Source organism: Alligator sinensis, unplaced genomic scaffold (genome assembly GCF_000455745.1).
Source record: "Alligator sinensis unplaced genomic scaffold, ASM45574v1 scaffold437_1, whole genome shotgun sequence".
Classification (NCBI taxonomy): domain Eukaryota; kingdom Metazoa; phylum Chordata; order Crocodylia; family Alligatoridae; genus Alligator; species Alligator sinensis.
In genome coordinates, this window is record NW_005842176.1 from 1863367 (window position 1) to 1879585 (window position 16219).

Here is a 16219-nt window from a genome sequence, read left to right on the forward strand (position 1 = left end):
CCGTGGTGACCACGCACCAAGACAATTGGCTTCAGTCAACCACCAATCTATGGGTCCTACCATGGAGCCAATTCCCCAGCCAGCGGATCATGATGAGGTTGAGGCCACAGTTAGCCAGTTTTGCCAAGAGGTGATCATGGGATACCACATCGAAGGCTTTTTTAAAGTCAAGATATATGATGTTAATCTCTTCCCCCTTGTCGAGGTGATAGGTCACCTGGTCGTAAAAGGAAATGAGATTGGTCAAGCAAGACCTACCCGCAACAAACCCGTGCTGGGTATCCCTCAGGATATTGCTGTCAGCTGGTCTGTTAAGGATGGTCTCTTTGATAATCTTTTCCAAGACCTTCCCCAGGATAGAAGTCAGGCTGATGGGCCTGTAGTTTGTAGGATCTGCTTTCCTCCCTTTCTTGAAGATAGGCACCACATTGGCCTTCTTCCAATCATCGGGCACTTCACCAGAGCACCAGGAGTTCTTACAGAACCATGCCAGGGGCTGAGCTATGATGCTTGCCAGCTCCTTGAATACCCTGGGGTGTAAACCATCAGGGCTAGCTGACTTGAAGGTATCCAGCCGGTCAAGGTGTTCCTTCATGAGGTCAGCTTAGATGGAGGGTAAGGAATCTCCCTCACCCGGGCCTCCCTGATCCAGAGTGGGCAAGGGCGTCTCATGGGTCTGGTGAAAAACTGACGCAAAGTACCCATTTAGCAAGTTGGCTTTTTCATGGGCATTTTTCATTGTCAGTTATCCCATCTGGTTTAGCAGGGGTCCAATGTTGTCCTTGCTTTTCCTTCAACTCCCCACATATCTAAAAAAGGACTTTTTATTGTCCTTGATATTTGTAGTTAGCTGGAGTGCCATTGCATCCTTGGCTTTCCTGGTTTGCTCCCTGCAGGTGAGGACCAGAGTATTCCTCCTTGGTGGTGGTTCCAGTCCTCCATCCTTTGTAGGTCTTTCTTTTAAGATGCAGGAGGCCCACTAGTTCTCTGGAGAGCCAAGGGGGCTGCTGTGCCCTTTTGTTGCCTTTCCTCCAAGACAGGACAGACTTTGCTTGCGTGTCCAGGATTGCTCCCTTGAGGAACAACCACTCATCCTGAACTCCCCTCCCCTTTGGGTTGTGGCCCTTCAGGGCCTCACTGACAAGCCTCCTGAGCTTGTCAAAGTCAGCTTTCCTGAAGTCGAGGACTTCTGTATTACTGACTGACTTGCCAACTTTATGGCGGATGGTGAAGGTGATCAGCTCATGATCGCTGTCACCCAGCTTCCCTTTGATCATTTGGTTGCTGATTAAGTTGTCCCTGGTTGCCAGTACCAGGTCGAGCAGTGCTTTACCTCTCGTCAGCCCGTAGACTTCCTGTGTCAGATAGAGGTCATCTGCACACAAGAGAAAGCTTTGTGACCGCAGTCACTATGGATCACAGTCACTGGACAGGCACACAGTCAGTATCAGAGCAGTTCTTCCTCCCCCTTATAGATTCATAGATTCATAGATGTTAGGGCCAGAAGGGACCTCAGTAGGTCATTGAGGCCAACCCCCTGCCCCAGGTGGGAAACAGCACTGGGGTCAGATGACCCCAGCTAGGTGCTTGTCCAGTATCTTCTTGAAGACCTGCAAGGTAAGGGAGAGCACCACCTCCCTTGGAAGCCCATTCCAGATTCTGGCAACCCTTACTGTGAAGAAGTTCTTTCTAATGTCCAATCTAAATCTGTTCTCTGTCAGTTTGTGGCCATTGTTCCTAATTACTTCAGGGGGTGCCCTAGTAAATACAGCATCTCCTATTCCCTGCTGCCCTCCTCTTATGGATTTATAGGCAGCCACAAGATCAACTCTCAACCTTCTCTTGCGAAGGCTGAAGAGATCTAGGTCCATCACTCTCTTCTTGTAGGACCTTGCCTGCAGGCCTCTGACCATATGAATGGCCTCCTCTGAACCCTCTCAAGATTCCCTGCATCCCCCTTGAAGTGCGTTGCCCAGAACTGGGTGCAGTACTTCAACCACGGCCTGACCAGTGCCACAAGAGAGGAAGCATCACTTCCCTGGACCTGTTAATCATGGACCTGCTAACACATGATAAAGTGCGGTTAGCCTTGTTGATCACTTTGTCACATTGATGACTCTTGTTCATTTTGGAGTCAGCTATGACTCTGAGATCCCTTTCCACTGCTACGCTGCTGAGAAGGTCATCTCCCAGCCTGTAAGTGTGTTGGTTCTTTTTGCCCAGGTGCAGCACTTTGCACTTGTCTTTGTTGAACTGCATCCTATTTCGATCTGCCCATTTTTCCAACCTGTCCAGATCTGCCTGTATCCATTCCCTACCCTCTGGTGTGTTAACTTTGCCCCATAATTTGGTATCATCTGTGAACTCAGACAAGGTGCTCTCCACACCCTCATCCAAGTCACTGATGAAGACACTGAATAACACAGGTCCAAGGACTGAGACTTACGGGACTCCACTGCCCACACCTTTCCAGGTCGATATCAACCCATCCACCAGCGCTCTCTGGGTGTGACCCCTAAGCCAATTTGCCACTCACTTGACTGTGTAATTGAAACTTTCTTGTTTCATATCAAGGCTTTTTTGAAGCCTTTTGTTTTATTTCAATTTTGCCATTTCAAGCTCAAAACAAGTTGAAAAAGTGTTGAAACAAAACACCCAGTGAAATCTCACACAGCCCTATTGCCCACTCCTCCCAGATCTTAGTTTCTGGTGTGTCATGTTCCCAAGACAGTCTCTGTCCCTTCAAAGGGACACTCCCTGCAGCTACTTCTCTGTTATATTTCCATGTTGGCATGGATAATCTATGTTTAATATCCCATCAGGGACATGTCATGGGATATGGTACAGATACACCCCCAGTGATCTAAAAGGACAGAGCGAGGAATGCTTCCTGATCTTTCAGCCCCACAATATCCCCGTGATGACAGAAACTTCCCTTCCCCTGCTCAGACTTGGCAAAGTTTAGACACAAGAAACAGCAGCCAGTCCATATAATTAGTCAGATATGGACTGCACAATGCAGGATACCTGTGCCATGGCTAAAGAAGTCTACTGAATCTGATTTTCTCTAAGCACTGGAGGTGCCACTATAGTGTGGCAGATCCTGGCAATTTAGGATGCAGCCCCTAGCATCTTAGATGAACTTCAGAGTTAATACGTGTGGTTGCTGTAGTATCCCACATATTCCAGAGATCAGGAGAGGAACAATATCAACAGAGGCTTTATTTAAAAGTGATTAGTAAAAAAATACCACCTAACATTAAGAGACTCATCCAGCATCAGAACATCTTTGTGGAGCTTGGTGAAGAGAACTGCACATACCTTTCTACAAGGGACCAAAACAGAAAGGACTGCAGAGAAACCAACTGCATTAAAGACAGTATGTTCACAGCAAGAAAATGTTCCTTCTCTGGGGAGGAGATCTGTTTAAGAAACTCATGGATCTGTAGGCTAGTAATGTCTCAAAACACATTCATAGAGCAGAAGAATTGAGATTTCCTCTTTAGCTGAACTGCAACTCATGTTGCTGCAACGTTCTGTTTCACCCTCTGGTTTCTTCTTAGCCTCTCTATTTTGCCATACTCTTGGGATTGGAAGCTGAATAGTCGTACGGTGGTGGAGAGGACGCTTCTGGAGGAGGGACTTCAACAGTTAGGCAGGAGTTCTGTATAATGAATTGAGCCTAGAAAAAACAGAAGTGAGATCCCACTAGCGTCATCCTCCCCTCTTTGTGCATCATCACACCATTCTCCATCAAGACCACCCTTTTCGGTCCCTCATCCTCCCTTTCCCACTTGTGCACTGAGACAGCCATTCTCCGCAGCTTCAAAACCACCACCCTGTCCCCCAGCAACTTCCTTGGCTTCTAATCCCCATTGTAGTTCCTCAAGCTACTTGCATTCCTCCAACCATTGCTCTCATCTTCCCAAGCCTTCTAGTTAAAAGCAAGGGTTGCTTCTCACAGCCAGGGTGAGGGTATTCAGCACCAGGTGTCTCACGATACCAACTTCAAAACATGTTGCACAGTTTAGACCCCAGGAAGCACTCACCCTAGGTTGGCAACAGAAGATTTGGTACCCAAAATGAGTGACTCTGATTGCAACAACCAACTCCAGGATGCTGAAGATGATGAGTGTCACAACCCAATTAAATTGTGCCCATGCCACTGAGCAAGAGATACCATTCAAATCATCCTCATTTTGACGATTAAGGGTTAAAAGACATCCCTGCCAAAAATTCCTTGAAACAAAACGTGGCCGGAGTACTGTAGATAATTGGTCAGCTGAAATAAAATGCTAGGGGAAACTATATATAATTGGTCCAAAAATAAGCGTAAGCTCCTCACACGTAGCACACACGTAACAGGTAGAGAAACCTAACCCACTACCTTGTAACTTGAGGAGACAAAGAGCTGCCACCTGCCAAAAATTAAAGATTCCATATAACGGTTCACCATTAAGACCACCCTTTTCGGTCCCTCATCCTCCCTTTCTCACTTGTGCACTGAGACAACCGTTCTCCACAACGTCAAAACCATCACCCTGTCCCCCAGCAACTTCCTTGGCTTCTAATCCCCATTGTAGTTCCTCAAGCTACTTGCATTCCTCCAACCATTGCTCTCATCTTCCCAAGCTTTCTAGTTAACAGCAAGGGTTGCTTCTCACAGCCAGGGTGAGGCTATTCAGCACCAGGTGTCTCATGATACCAACTTCAAAACATGTTGCACAGTTTAGACCCCAGGAAGCACTCACCTTAGGTTGGCAACAGAAGATTTGGTACCCAAAATGAGTGACTCTGATTGCAACAACCAGCTCCAGGATGCTGAAGATGATGAGCATGGCTGTTATCCCTTCTGTAGACATCTGTGGGAGGCAAGAACACAGAGGTATGGAAAGCTGAGACAGGAATGGAGAGCTCTAAGGAGGGTCTAGTCTAGCGATGGAAGAAGTAGAACTCCAAAGGAGAAATACTATTGCTTCTCCAACCCCACCAATAAACCCTGCCCTTTTCACTAGAGTGGCATGGAAGAAGGAGCAAAGGTCTTTCCCTGCTGTGGCTTGGACACATAACTAGTTTCACCAGTATAATCAGCCTTCACACCAGTGTAAACAAAAACCAGCCAATTATGTAACAGTCCTATTCTTGTCTAACTGATCCGAATCTGGTGTGGACTTGCCTGGGCAGGGTGGAATGGTGCAGGGGCAGGAATCAAGGGTAAAAATACATAAGTGTTGTGTGTCCACAACAACTGCAATGTAACCTTTTGCTATAGGCAAACAGACTATTACCCATTTCCTCACCATTCAGAAGTGCATTGAAAGGGTTTGTCTGGGGCATGTCCAGGCATCCAGCACCTCTAACTAGGTACAGTCATTACATAACACCTTCAGGAAGCGTCTGACACTTACAAGCAGTAAATAAGAGTCATTGTATGGCATGCTCATAATAGACACATCTGCAATCATTAGAATTAGCCCCACTATCGCAGCAGGCTGCCTTTCATCTGAAAGAGATAATCAAAAGGCTTATGTTATGCAAGGTGTTGGGAAAACCAGCACACATCTAGTTCATATTCAGGAAAAACTTTGCAAAGGAACAAACCCTTGTTTTATAAGGGATTCATTTAAAAAAAACAAACAAACATCCAATGACTGCTGACACTGGCTGAGCAACAGCATTTTTTTTTTTGGTAACCAACTTGGCTATCTCAAAGACTTCCAGTTGTTAGCTACCTTTGTGCCTGTGCCCACTCAGGACACAAGTATTGTATTTATAGTTTCATAGTTTCTAAGGTCGGAAGGAACCTGAACAAATCATCAAGTCCGACCCCCTGCCCTGGGCAGGAACGAGTGCTGGGATCATAATACCCCAGCCAGATATTGATCCAACCTCCTCTTGAAAATTTCCAAGGTAGGGGAGAGCACCACCTCCCTTGGAAGCCCTTTCCAGAACCTGTCAGCCCTAACTGTAAATTGTAGTTGAAGTCTCCCATGACAACCATGCACCAAGAGCATGCAGCCTCAGCCAGTTCCTTGGCTAATTCCTGGTTGAGCTCTTGATCCTGATTAGGAGGTCGGTAGTCGATTCCTACTATTGTGTCTCCTGTGCCACGTTCACCATGGATTTTAACCCAGAGGGTCTCCAGTCATCCACCCTGGGTGCCAATGTTGGTTTGCAGGAAAGTGTAGCTTTCCTTGACATGGAAAGCTACACCTCCCACCCCTTTTATCTGCACAATTTCTCCTGTACAGGGTATAGCCATCTATATCTGGGACCCAGTCACAGGTAGCTCTCTCTCTCGCTCTCTCTCTCTCTCTCTCTCTCTCCCTTCCTCTTCCCCTTCGTGATTATCTGGGAATAAAAATAAGATTCAGAGCATAAGGGATCACACTAATATTTTATCTGACCTCTTGGATACCGAAGGTATTAAATTACACTGTTACCTGTATAGCACACCAATGGAAACTGGACACATCATAGTTCTCATGAGCAGGAAACCCATCCACTCCTACCTAGAGTTTTTCCTCCCCATTCCAAAGACTACAGATCCGAGTGGAGGGGGGTGAAGGGACTGATATGAACTTGGGAGCTTATAATTCACATGTCCCTGATGGCCACATCACAGCTTGAACTGAGAAAAAGGAACACATTGGCTGATGAAAGGAAACCCCTTTATGTTTTAGCATTAGATAGATATTCAACATGCCCAAGAGAGCAAAGGCAGTTTTACAAATGCCTCATGGATTGGGGAAGTATGAAAATGAAAGACTCACATGACAGTCTATGGGATTCTTCTCTGAAGCCACTGAGACGGATCCAGAAGCAATGAACTGTTTGGAAAAGGAAATCCCATGCATCACACACTTTCAACAAAGAAGTTCCCCCTATTGCCTGCAGTGTGGGGAAGGGTAAATCTTCTCCTGGCAAATGTAGTTAAGTAACAAAACTACTTGGGGGAACATAGTTTCTCCTATCCTTTTATCAATCAGTTTCGTCAAGGACCTGGGCATTGTTTGTTCCTTCATCCTGATTATCAGTCCCAAACCTGCAATTTGATGTGGGAGGGAGAGGTGAGGCAGGGTGACAATGGGAAGGCTAGCTAGATGAGGGTTTGGCTTGAAGTTGGAGACCAATGCATATACTTATTAGGGAAAACTCAGAAACTGATTTGGAACATTGCTCCATCAAACCCAGTATCACATCCCCAGCCACTACCAGCTACCCTAGAAGAAGATGCAATAAACTTGATGAAGGTATTTCCATGCCCATTAGGCATATATACATGAGATGCTTAATTGTGCAAGAGCATAGTTTACTCCGAAGTAAGCATGCATGTCTATATATGCACATGCTTACTATGGAGTAGACCTCCCTAATCCTGAGTAAATTTGCTACCTGCAAATGCAAGTAGCAAATTTACTCGAGATTAGTAATGGCACAGTAGTGTTGCATACACACCTGACGGGGAGCAAAATCTACTCCTTGTGAGCCATCGACCATGGGTTGGGAGATAGCACCCTGCCCTCAGGAACTACCTACCACTAGGGCAGGCTCTCCCACAGGAGCCCAGGCAGGGATTATGTCCCCCTGCCCTGGCAGAAGGGAGCTCCAAGCCCCCTGCTCCCAGATCAAAATAAGGATTTCTCAGCACTGGCCCCATGGTCACAGAGCCAGTGTTGGGAGATAAGGGTCTTCCAGCATCGGCCCCGTGGTCGCAGAGCCAGCACTGGGATCTCTCTACTAGTGGGGCAGAGGAGCCTGTTCCCCACCCAGCTCCCCAAACATAGAACTGTGGGGCGTCAAAGGGTGGGGAACAGGCTGAAGAGCTTGTTCCCCACTCAGCTCCGCACTCATAGAGCTGAGTGGGAAACTAGGTCTCCAGCCTCAACCTGGCATGCAGGGCAGGGGCTGGGACCTGTCCTGGTCAGGGACAGGTCCCAGCCCCATGCCCTAATTGGGCAACTGGGGCACAGGGCTTGGAAAGAGCTACAGGGGTGAGATAGGTCCCAGCTTCCTGCCCCAATCTGTCAGTGGAGCAGCTAGCAGTGAGCTAGCTGCTAGCTGCCCAACCGGTAGATCAGGGCAGGGAGATGGGACATGCCCCTCCCTGCAGCTCTTTCCAAATCCCTTACCCCTGATTGGGGAGCCAGGCCTAGGAGCTCCCTGCTGCTGCGGCAGGGGGACATTGTCCCTGCCCCAGCAGCTCCCCAGGGCCAGGAGACAGCTGTCTCCTGGCCCGGTGCACCCTGCCAGCCCCACCCAGGGGTAACCTTGAGCTCCTCCCAGTGGCGGCAGGGCCCACTGCAGGGCTACAGGAAGTTTGGTAGTAAGAGCAGAAAATCTGCTGCCTAGTCCCTGCATGTGTAGACACTTGCCCAGAAACATTTAATCCACAGAAGTTTACTTCAGAGTAAATTGATCCTGGATCAAATGCATATATATCCCAATTACTTCCTGCGTTTGAGTCCAATTATCCCCTGCCCATGGCAGGGGACTGGACTTGATGATCTTACAGGTCCCTTCTGGTCCTTCTTTCTATGATTCTATAGATGTGCCATTCAGAAAACTTCCTCCTGAACCCCATCTTTTAGAAATTCAGGACCCCAAACCTTCCTAAACCCAAATTTAAGACCCCAAATCTTGCTAAACCCCATCTTTTAAAAATTTAGGACCCAAAACAGGAAGGATTAGATTCCTTCCAAATGACCTCTTTATTATTTTAAAGGGTTGATCATGAGTAGAACTGGCTGGAAATTTTCTTACAGTTTTCCCATTGGATGGGGACCAATTTGTTGAAAGCAAAACTGCTCTGGGAAAGGGACTGGTTTCATTGGAACTGGGCAATTTCAATAAGTCTCCCCATTAAAGAAAAAACTGAAAAATAAGAGTTTTGAAGTTGTTGAAACATTTTGCCACAATATTGCTCAAAGTTTGGGTTCTTTTCCTCTGGATATGTGACGATTCTGTCAAAAGCAAAACTATGTAGGATAACAGGCTGGTGTCAGTGAATGTCCTGACTTAAAAAAATGATCATATGAAATCTGCTGCCTATTCCCTGCAATTGTAGACACCAGCCTGGATGCGCTTAATCCACAGAAGTTGACTTCAGAGTAAACTGATTCCAGATCAAATGCATGTATACATGTGCCCATTGAGAAAGATTATTCCTAAACCCCATCTGTTAAATTTTAGGACCCCAAACAGGAAGACTTAGATTTCTTCCAAATGAGCTTTTTATTATTTTAAAGGGTTAGTCATGAGTAGAACTGGTTGGAAATCTTCTGACAGAGCTTTCCCATTGGAAGGGGACAAATTGTTGAAAGCAAAACTGCTCAGGGAAAGGGACTGGTTTCATAGGGAACTGGATAGTTTCAATAAGTCTCCCCATTAAAAAAAACCCTGAAAAACAAGACAGTTTTGAAGTTGTTGAAACATTTTCCCACAACATTGCTCAAAGTTTGGGTTCTTTTCCTCTTGATAGGTGCCGATTCTGTCAAAACCAAAACTATTCAGGATAACAGACTGTTTTCAGTGAATGTCCTGACTTTAAAAAAATGATCGTATGAAATTTTTGAAATCTTTCAATATTTTTCAGTTCAAAATCCTAGTGAATATATACTACACCAGGTAAAAAGATAAGAAGGGTGAACTCCAAATAAAGTGCTTCAATTAATTCAATATGACTACTGAGAGTGTTAGCTTGTTAAATTCTTGACATTTCAACTATTATTCCAGACTGGAATGGCAGGAAAAAACATAAGAAACTTTTGTTAAGATAGGAGGTCATTCCCTGCCCAACTGTAGGCATAGACAGTCAAGTTGCATGACCATTAAACCCAATTTCTACATCCAGTGGCTCCCCTAGTCTTGGAAGCCTTGCCTTAGCAGCCCACACACCCGCAGTCCAATCTTGTTGCCTTGATCAGTCTGTGTAATCCACTCACCAGCAGGCCGCCCCAGAACACGTAACCACTAACAAGCGTCAGGGAGATGAAATAGGAACCAAGTGCAAGAACCATCCCAGAACCAATGTGGATCAGGCCTATCATGATCTGGACAATCTATGAGGGGGTAGAAAGAGAAAGAGACAAGAACGTTGCAACAAAACTCATTTCCATAATACATCACTGATGCCAAGCAGGCACTGGCATTCGAGGAAAGATTAAGCATTTATACAGATAATGAGAACATCCACTCTTACATCAGACAAAGTGGTGGGGTAAATAAGAAAAAAAAGGTTCTTCATATTTCAAGGCACATGTTGGCCACCAACAGCAGGGGTCAAGAAGAACCTTCTCCTTCTCTGGAAAGGAGATCATTACAGAGATTCTTGTATCTTCCTTGGAAGCAGCTGGCACTAGGCACTAAACTAAGTTACAGGACTAGATGGACTTTGAATTGTTATGATTTTTGCCATCTGCAGAGGAGTTTAAAAGACATAAGGAAAGTTTAAAAGACAAGCTTCAAAACACTACCCTTCCTGAAGAATCAGAAGCCATAAGCTAGTTACTTGCCAATTACATCCTTAATTATAAAGGTCACAAAATAAGAACCACCTAAATGGACTTAAGTGCTTAAGCTCAATTCTATTCTATCCTATTCAAGTCCCTGAAATACCATTACTGCAAAATGTGGGTGGGTTCTCCCCACTGCATTTTTGTGGCTCACCTTTAGGAGTAAGGTGACAAGGGATATGTCGACATGTTGCCCTACGGTGACATAGCAATGTGCTACATCACTGTACAGTGCACTACGGTTACATAGTGACCACATGAATCTATGCATGATCGCCAGCTATGTCACCATAGCACAGGAATAGGCAAAGTCCAGCCCATGAGCCAGATCCTTTTGGCAGTGGACTTCATTTCCCACCACCCCCCTCCCTGCTCTGTGCATGGTTGGGGCCGATCTCCATGGACACCCCAGCCACAGCTCTGGGTAAAAACTCAAGGCTGGGGTTGCAATAGTGAGCAGCTCCTGCCACGCTGGCAGGGCACACAGCAGAGCAGGGCAGGGGGCTGCTCTGGATCACAGGGATCTTGCAATGAAGGCAGCTTTTTCCAGAGCCAGGGCAAAGTCCTAAAATGTACAAGTTTCCAAAACAAAATAAAGAACAATTCAGTGGAGAAGTTTGAAAAGAAGCAAAAAAATGAAGCGGTCTTCAAATGTTTCCCTCTATAAATATTTAATGCTTACTTTTATTAAATCTCTATTTTGCTGCCTGCCCCAACAGGCTGTCACCAGCAGAGGGTGAAAGAAACCAAACATCACATTAGATTCCTCTCTGTGACCTAGAACTGTGGAATACAACACAGTACGCCTCCTCCTTTGATTTAGTTTGGTAGCAAAAAGACAAATCTTCAAGTGGTGTAAATCAGTATCACACCACTAAACTCAGAGCTACACATCAGATACCATCTAAGCATGTAGCCCATGTGTTTGCTAAGAGGAAGAGGACCTTGTTGCAATATGTGTTCATAGAATCATAGACAAGTGGGGTGGAAGAGATCTCCAGAGATCATCTAGTCCAACCCCCTACCTCAGGAAAATCATCCCTATCCAAACCATCCTATACAAATTCACTGTCTAACCTATTAGCAACCCTGACACAACCAGAAGACACAACGCCACAACACCCTAACCTGCCATAGGAAAAGCAGGAGGACCACAGTATCCAACATCCAGCTGCCACAACATTTCTTAAACGCTTGAAAGATGCAAGGAAGAGACCCATGCACCCCTGCTAGAGGGGAAGGCAAAACTCCAAACAGTCCAAACCATAGTCCATGTTGTTGTAGAGCAAGGGTGGGAAAAATATGGTCCATGGGCTGAATCCAGATCACGGAGGAGATTTTACAGCACACAGAAGGTCCCTCAGTCCTGCCTGGTCTAGGCACTTTCTGGCTGTGGCACATCCTGCCACCCCGTGACCCTGCAGTGGGGCCAGGGCAACTCTGCAGCTGGACTACCTTTCTAAGCAGACCAGATGTTGGCAGCTTCTCCCATCTGCCGCCACCGCCGGCCCCAGCCCTGTGGTACCAGTGGAGACCCATCCCACAACCCCAACCAGGCGTGCCTTGCACCTGCTCCAGACTTGCCTGCTCACACTAAGCAGCAGCAGCAGCAGCAGCACTGTCCAGGCAGAAACTGTTATTCAGTGTGGGGGAAAAAAGCCTCTCCCCCTCGCCGCTGCCCAGTACTCCCTGCTACAGCCGCCTGGAGGCCATGCCAGGCTGTCCTGTGGCTTCTCTGTGCTGCCATCACTGCCCCATGGGGCAGCTTGAAGGCGGCAGTGACAGCAGTGGAGACATAGGGCAGCCCAGTGCAGGCTCCGAGTGGCTGTAGCAGGGAGCACTGGGCAGCGTTGATGGGGAGGAGGTTGTGGGGTTTGTGGGGGAGGGTTTGTGGGTATGGTGGGGTGTGCATGGGAGCTCCCCATGCGCCCAAACCCCCCTGAGCCAGTCAGCATCTGCAACAGCCTGGGGCTCCACAACCGCATCCTCCCCCACACACAATCACACACCCCACACCCACCCATGCCCTCCCTCTCCACAAACTCCACACCCGTATGCCCCTCCCCACACAGCCCTGCATGCCTCGGGAGAGCCCCACTCACTGCTATGCACACATAACCTACCACACACATGCACACACACAATGCACACCCCATACCCACCCCCCACACACACAGCCGCCCTCTCCCTCCACACACCCCATACCCACACACCCAAATATCCCCACAAACATCCCCTCCACAAACCCTCCATACCCACTCACCCACATACATACATAAATAACCCCACACCTCACATACACACATCTATACACACACACCCACAGACCCAAAAACCCCAAACCCCCCCACCCATAACCCCCCCGCACCTACTCACACCCCCACTATATACAAGAGTAAGACTTAATTTTGAGCTATTATGCAATCACCACTATATACACAAAACAAACACACACATTAGGACAATTTATTTTTTTTTAAATAAAATTAAAATATGTTATGGTGGATGTTTGATTTTTAGTATATAATTTGTTTCTTTTTTTCCAGTTCCAAGATGGAACCCCCCTTCCCTCCCCACCCTTCCAGGGTGAGGGGACAGACTTCCAGTGGCAAAAGTCAGAGGTTGGAGGCGGGAGGTCAGATCCCAAGATGGTGATCGGTGGGTGAGGCTACCTGTGTGGCCCTCAGCCACAGACCAAAACTCGTTAAGTGGCCCTCCACCTGAAATAATTGCCCACCTCTGTTGTAGAGGGAGCAAGTGTTGCATTGCAAGCAACAAACGGCCTATTAATTCCAATGTATTTAACCCCAATTCATTGTGACAACTCGCAAGTTTAAGGAGCTGGACATGACCCCAAATACCTTGTTGAACTGGGACTGCAATACTTAAATCCAAGAGGTGCTGAAGCCAATGGGAGTCACTCAGCTTCCAAAACAGGGTAGGCAAAATCAGAATCCATTCCCTGTCCCCTGCTTTTAAGCCTCATTCTGAGTGATCCCAGCACCGCTGTTGTACACAGCAGTGATTTTTGCAAAGTGATCGCTCTAAAACAGGCTGCCTGACAGAGCCTCCTCACAGCTCAGTGCTCTGGGGAAAAGAAAAAGAAAGCATAAGAAGGTAACTTATATTCAATTACTTTTGAAATAACTGAATTATGCATGAATTCCCTGCTTCATGCTTTAAAGCAATAGCTGGATGCAAGCTGAGCTTATGGTCTTATGAAGCCTCCAAACATGCTGCCTGGCAGTCCGTAGGATGGATGGTGATCAGGTCACTCTCTTGCTTAAGCTGCCTATGCCCAGTCACTGAGACAACTGAAACAGCGTTGTACTGCCCTGCTGAAGCTGCAGTGCAATCACAGGTACTTGCCAGGCAGTGGTAGCATTTGGTTTGAAATGCTGATTGCTATTGATTCTCCTTTAGCTACTTGCTTACACTGGGGCTGATCCAAAGCCCTTTTCTGCCAGCAGAAAGCCTTAGCTTGGCATCAACAGGCCTAAGGTCAGACTCTAAGCAGCACCGTGATTTACAGGAATCCTGGGTAACCGTAATTTCCAGTCTTTTTCAAATGGATAAAAACAGCTAACCTCCTGACCTCCTCATTCCATCTTTGTTCACTGCACTTAATGTACAAACTGCTGTGCTCTGCCATTGCCGTGATCCCCATAGCCTAGCACCCTATAGGAAGGTTGTTGACAAAGCCTTGTAGGGGACAATTTGGACTAGTCTTCTTATAAACAGAAGCTGCCTCCTAAACACTGTTTTTTCTTGGTTGGTTTATGCTCTTAAATAGAGTACAGGAGTATTATGGAAAGGAGATGGCTACACACAAGAATCTACGTAGAACATAAGCTGAAGAGCACCGTCTAATGATGCACTGAATTGTGCAGTGCTGGTCGTTCTTAGCAGTTCAGCAGTTGCTGCTCTACATTGTAAAACTACTTCATACCTTCAAAATGCTTTTATGGACTGTTTGAATATGTTTTACATCAACCTGTGCATCTGTGGATGTTCTCATTATTCTTGAATGTGGCTATTATATTTCTTGTGTGAGAGCATGGGCACATGTTTGTGTGTGCATTTGAATGTGCATGCACACACACATATGCATACATATACATATCAAAAATTGTATATCACAACCTCAGTAGGTTCATGTGTCACTGAGATCCAGAGGACAACGGCTCATAAAATACTTACCCCAAGTGCCTTGTGCTCTGCTTTGAGGTAGTTTTCCAGGATCTGTGGAGACTGATTTACTGGGCTCAGGGTGACTAGCTGCTGGTTCCCTAGTTGCACAGTTTGCATTGGTATTGCAGAAGGCTGTAGCATTACTACAGGCTGGTTATTGGCACTAGAGATCATAGCTTGGGGCACCTGGACAAAGTGCTGGGCCCCACCATTGTCCATCACTCCTGCCATGGTGATGAAGAGAGGCTGAAAACATAAAAAGGAGACACACTGATTATCCATAGTGCTAGGGGGCGAGAGAAACAGCTGATTCATGGGCAAAATGCATTACACTGTGATAAGCTCATGTAAGAGACAGCAATGATCCCTCTTGTGGAACCATAACTAGAATCCCTGAGCTGTCTGTTCCAAAACCACAGGCATCTCCTCTTTCAATAAATCTTGTACCCCTCTTACAGGTTGGCTACTCAAAGACCTCACAGACACAAGGACACACTGTCTTCTAGTGTCTCTTGCTAAGAGAAAAGTGAAGGGAAAGAAATGGAGAAGGAAAGGGATAGGGAAACGTCAACTCAGGGTATGAAAATAAGATAAATGCATAGACATCATTATTTTTGTACTGTGGTGTATGTTATCCTGGGACCTGGAGTAAATAGATGAGCAGCAATTGTCCTGACAAAGCAGCACTCAGTAGGTGCTATTGCAGACCCTTGCCACTAGGTGGCCACTATTCTAATTGCCTTGAACAAAAATAGCTACACTGAGATGAAATAGACAGGAATTGGGAAATTCCACTTGTATGCCCATACAGTTTATACCAGTGTAGTTTTACCCTCGTTTTTTTTCAGGAGTAGACTAAGTAGAGTTGCTCCAGCATATATATTTGCATCATTTAATCATTCCTCTTTTTACACCATCTCCAAGACACTCAGATTGCCGCTGAGCAGGGAGTCAAAGTGAAGGTCAGACAGTGGTGACTGAGCAATTGATTTCCAGCAAGGGTGTCAAACATGCGAGCTTGATCTGGCCTGCCAAACAGCTATACCCAGTGTTGCATCCCTATGATGCTATATGGGGTCTTATACCAGGCAAAGGAGACTAAGACACAGTTGTCATAAACTAAAGGCAAGTTTATTAAACCCTAACAGATACAATTCAAATTAAAATTGAAGTAGCAGTAGCAGTTTAAAAAAATTAGGTTTGTAGCCAGTCAAAGCAGAATCTTACCACACCAAAATGTTGCAAACACAACTTCACTGGTTGATCTGGCTGTGAAGTCTTGTCCAGGGCTCCTGGCTCCCATGTCTGATGTCAAGACAGGATCTTGGACTGATGACAGGATCTCTTCAGGTTTTCTTCAGGAGTGTTTCAAAGGGTACACTCTCTCACCTCTCTTTATATACCATATAGCTTGCATTTCTTTGTACATAAAATTAACTTAAGCCTTCCTCCTAATGCATATTCATAACCTTGTTTCTGTTTGCCAAATATGGTTACCTTTAACTGAAAATTTC

General features: G+C 46.2%; 1 pseudogene; it reads right to left on the reverse strand.

The window, feature by feature from the left end:
- Positions 1-3568: 3568 nt before the first annotated feature.
- LOC112550668 lies at positions 3569-15981 on the reverse strand (annotated as a pseudogene).
- Between the last annotated feature and the right edge of the window lie 238 nt (positions 15982-16219).